Raw genomic sequence first — 5,382 nt, forward strand, 5'->3', positions numbered from 1 at the left:
GACCCTGCACCTGCATGGGAGACATGGAGGAAGTTCCTGGCTTCTGGCTTCAGATCGGTGCAGCGCTGGCTGTTGTAGTCACTTGGGGAGTCAATCATAGGACGGAAGATCTTACTCTCTCTGTTCTCTGTATATCTGACTTTGAAATAAAAAAATAAATCTTTTTAAAAATAATAAAATATCTGTACTCAAAAAAATGTTTTCTTCTACTTTTTGAACTGAAACACCAAGGGCAAATACAAAACACATGTTTTACAGGATTGATGGAATTGCACGGTAGTGTAGATTTCCTATGATCATGGATTCAGAAATGCTGATCTATACCTAATATTTTCTGTGTTGGAATTTATAATTTGAGAGATATGACAGATGTCAGACCATGTTGAGTATGATATAAGCAAGTGCTTTTTCTTTTGTTAGACCGTGGATTGTTTGGATTTAACCGGATGGCGATATCATGAGGAAATTCAAAAATAAGATTTTGTATCGCTGGTTATCTCAACAAAATGATGATAAGTAAGTAACACTATTCACATGTACTGAATTTTAAACATAACTTCTGACTTTAGTTAATGTGTTATGGAAGACATGCATTCTTTCTCACTAAATGTAAATTGCATACAAATGAAATTTGTCAAACTCACCTTATAAAGATTTTGTTAGTTTACGCTTAGAATGTCCTTAAAAAAAGATTAGTTTAGATGTGTGATATGATGTACTGTTAGCTTCGTGCTTTTCCTTTGGGGTGTGTGGCTGTCCTACTGGTGGGTACTCCGTGAAGGAATGTCAGCTCGTGTTCACCTCAAGAAGCCATTCCACAGAGGTGACACCACAAGAGTTTCAATCGTCTTGAAACCTGAAATGTTGTCAATGACCACAGTGAAGGTCACAAATAGTTTTTTATTAGTGAGACTAGTGGCTTACAAATTAGTGTGAAAATGTTATAATTGGATAAAAATTCAAAATCTGTGAATTGGATGTATTACATAGGCAGCCTACCCTTGCAGAACTAGGATATGAACCTGAGGCCTGACAGCGTTGCCGTTAGGGACAGCAGAGACTGTCCCTTGTGTGCTCCTTGTGTGCTGGAGAGCCACTGGCTAAGATAATGTCTGCCTCTTGAATACTGGAAATGTGTTGGAAATGAACTTTGAATGGCAGGTGATGCTTGGAACACCTAAGCTGACTCAGTGTTTATCAGGGCTTATGAACTGTGTGTGGCTACATGCTACTGGACGCTTTGTTAAATGTAGTACATCTAATAAGTGTGGTAGATTTGGTCTGGAAGTTACTTTCTTTATAATCTGGTTAGTATGACTACCAGTATGACTATAAAGGTGTAGTTAACCTTCACCTACTTCTATTATAGCCACTCTAGTTACCAAAAAAATTTTTCAAGAACTGGGTCTGGTAAGTAAGTCTGGGACAGTTAACAACACTCAGCCTTCCTTTGAAAGCATCTGATTACCTACTTATTCAGGTATCATAGGAGAGAGAGACAGTCGCATCTGTGCTCCTATGCAGCTTCTCGTTTTTTAGTATTTGAGGCTTCATATATTGTTCTGCCTGAAAGCAGGTTAGGTAACGTGTGTGGATGTCTTATGTCCATGCAGATTGGTGTCCCAAGCTATCCTGGCATGTCAGCTGGATCTGAGGGGACATGTGAATATTGACCAGTCTTCTTCCTGACACATCAGGAAAATCTGGTAATCACTCAGTGAGGCTGCATGTGTCAGTCAGTCATATTCTCATCTATTTGGTTGTCAGAGCATTTTCCTCTAACGTGATTTATCAATGTACAATCAATCCTGTTGTTCTTCCTATTGAGAAATAGAAGATATCTTATAGCTACTTTTCTTTTTGTAAAGGGTCATATTTTTTTCCTAAGACCTATAAGCCATGCCTCAAAGATAGCAGAAGACCAACTTGAAACTTTGAAAGATTCATTTTATGGATTCTCAATCCAGTCAAAAAGCATTTGGCAATCCAAACTGCAGTCTTGCTTTCCAAACAGGCTGAAAGGATGATATAATAGTCATATCTGTCAGGCTTTGGAGCCTGATTTTGAAGTTCAAAACTGGTTTGTTAGGACAAATAAATACAATTTTTTGGTTTGTTTTATTTATTTATTTTATTACAAAGTCAGATATACAGAGAGGAGGAGAGACAAAGAGGAAGATCTTCCGTCCGATGATTCACTCCCCAAGCGACCACAGCGGCCAGTTCTGTGTTTATCCGAAGCTGGGAACCAGGAACCTCTTCCAGGTCTCCCACATGGTTGCAGGGTCCCAAGGCTTTGGGCCACCCTCAACTGAACACAAGCAGGGAACTGGATGGGAAGTGGAGCTGCCAGGATTAGAACCGGCACCCATATGGGGTCCCAGCATGTTCAAGGCGAGGACTTTAGCCACTAGGCCACTGCGCCGGGCCCAAGGACAAATAAATACAATTTAATAGGATGTTTCTGAAATGTGTTTCTTGCACTTTTGTCAGAAACAGGTTTGTGGTCAAATAAGTCAAAAGCCCCAGCATATTCTGGTTTTCTCTTAGAAATTCATAGTATTTACAAAATAAATATGTCCTGGTTTTGTGGTGTAGTGGGCTAATTCACCTCCTGCAGCTCATGAACCCATTTGGATATGAGTTCAAGAGTTGGCTGCTCCACTTCTGATCTGGCTTCCTGCTAAAGCACAGAAAGCAGCAGAGGATAGCCCAAGTACTTGATCCTTGAATCCACCATGAGAGATTCGGATGAAGCTCCTGGCTCTGGCCTGGACAGCGCCTGGCTATTGTGGACTTTTGAGCAGTAAACGGGCAGATCTAAGACCTCTCTCTTTGTTTCTCTCTCACAGACATATTCTGCCTTACAAATAAGCATCTTTAAAAAACAGATGTATAATCAATTTCCCAGACTTACATAAACATTGGAAGTCAGGAAAGTATTATGGAAAAGAATTTTCCAATCTCATGTCTACTTCTTGTAGCCTGGTGACAATGGGCAAGTTGTTCACCTTCTACGAGGCTGATGGCTTTCATCTGGCAAGTGGGGATAATAATACTATAGACTACAGGATTATTGTAAGAATGATTATATGTGAAGCATTTAGAATATTACCTGGGAAATAAGTCATGATCTGTACATGATCTGTGCACAAGAACAAAGGCCACTGAGTTATCAAGGACTCTTCTTTCAGTTGGGCTTGCCTTCCCAAAGTGGTTCAGAAAACCTCTGTCAGCCTGGTTGCAGTCAGGGCAGCTTGTGAGTGAAGTCCATCCTCGGAGGCAGTATTGCCAAGTGCCTTCCTGGTTTTTAGTGAAGGATACAAGTGCACTGTGTATTGGTCATGTTGATTGGAATCTATGATTTCCCAGGACATCATGGGAATGGATTATATTACTTTGATGAGGATTTCTGTGTATTTAAAACCGAAAATATGTATTGATACATTTATACTATTGTCACTTACTAATTTATATTATATGACATTTGGTGAAGAGGGCAGGTTGTGTGGGAAATGGTATTTGACATGATTTTATGAAGTTGGCAGGTGCTAAGTATATTTTGCAAGTGTCTTTGTTTAAAGATGAGGAAATTAAATTGTGAAGAGAGAAAATCACCCTGACTTGGTTTCTGAGAAGGCTTGATTTTCATTAGTATACCAAAATGCCTTTGTATGACCTCGTAGAAGTGGGAAGAATGATCTATAAATAGAACTGTATTAATAGTCACTTTAATATGTATGATCTAATATAGCAAGTAAAGTACAAGGTAAGACAAAATTGATAACAAAACAATATCCTACCATATATTGTCTGTAAGAAACCTAGCTTCAGTAAAAGACACAAATGGAATAAAAAAAGAGTGGAAGAAGAGTATTTTATGCTAACACTAACTTTGAAAAAGCAAGAATGGTTATATTAATTTCAGAAAACAAAGTTTAGAGTAAGGAAATTGTCAATTATAACAGGGCCACTAAGTAATGATAAAGGAATCATCTTTCCAAGACAGTTTGGACACCTCACCCAAAAGACATACAGATAGCCAGTAAGCATATCAAAAGATGTACAACATCATATATTGATAGAGAATTACAAATTAACACAACAATCAAATACTAATCCTTGCCTATTAGTATGGCTAAAATCTAAAACATGGACAATATCAAGTTGTCAAAGATGTGGAGGAGTGGAAATTCTCATTCATTGCAGATTGGAAGGCAAATTAGTACAAGCACTTTGTGAAACAGTTTTTACTGTTTCTTATAAAGCCATAGTCTTTCCATAAAACCCAGCAATTGCACTCGCAAGTATTTACCCAGTTGGGTTGAAAAGTTGTGTCTGCATGAAAGCCTACACGCAAGTATTCCTAGTGACTTTATTCACAATTGCTAAGAATTGGAAACAACCAGCACATCCTCCAATAATGTAAAAACTGGTATGCACATACAAGGGAATATTATCCAGTACTAAAATAAATGAGCTATCTAGCCAAGAAAAGATATGGAGAAACTTCGAATGGCTGAGTTAAAGAAGGCAACCTGAAAAAGTTAACTTACTATATGACTCTAACTATATGACATTCTGGAAAAGCTGAAGTACAGAAAAAGGAAAAATGATCAGCAATTACCAGGTATTTGTGACCAAGTAGAGGGATGAATAGGTAGAAGACGGAGGATTTCAAGGGCAGGGAAATTATTCTGTATGATACTGTAATGAAGAACATTGATATGATGCATCTGGAAAAATCCATAGGACTATGCAACACAGAGTGAACCCCAAATATGGGTTTTAGATAATATGTCAATATTAGTTGTAGCAAGTGTACCACAAGAATACAAGGTGTTGGTTATAGAATCAACTGATACAGAAAGAATATAAAGACTATATTGGACCTTTAAGTATTTACTATTTAATTTTCCTGCAAATTTGTGTCATCTTTGCACAGGGGCCATGCTGATCTCTGTATCGTTCTAATTTTAGTAAATATGCTGCGAGCACTCTCAAAAAAAAATCACGTATGCTAGGAAAAAAGTAAGGGAAAATCATTCTGATCTTAATGTGTTTTTGATTTATAAAATCTTATGCACTTTCTCTGGTCCTTACTTAGTTCCAACTTTGGATCCCCATCCTCTCTTGCAATGACCATCAGGGTCGCTCTGGAGCCTCCCCCCCAAAACAAACAAACAAACAAACAAACAAACAAAATTAGAATAGACAGACAGAGAACAACAATGAAAGCTTAGAACCAGACAGGATACGGTCAGCGTGAATTCACATATACCTTACTAGGTAGGACACAGAGATTGGTTACTCCTCACTGGGGAATGGAAGATTTCTCTGCACACCCCTCCTAAAGCAGTTCTACACCTCAACTGTTGACAT

The 5,382-nt window shown here is 38.2% G+C and overlaps 1 pseudogene; it reads right to left on the bottom strand.

Annotated features, from left to right (window-relative positions):
* Nucleotides 1–4,900: 4,900 nt before the first annotated feature.
* On the bottom strand, nt 4,901–4,998 carry LOC121163827 (annotated as a pseudogene).
* Nucleotides 4,999–5,382: the final 384 nt, after the last annotated feature.

The sequence above is a fragment of the Ochotona curzoniae genome, unplaced genomic scaffold (genome assembly GCF_017591425.1).
Source record: "Ochotona curzoniae isolate NIBS_2020 unplaced genomic scaffold, NIBS_Ocur_1.0 contig_64, whole genome shotgun sequence".
Lineage (NCBI taxonomy): Eukaryota > Metazoa > Chordata > Mammalia > Lagomorpha > Ochotonidae > Ochotona > Ochotona curzoniae.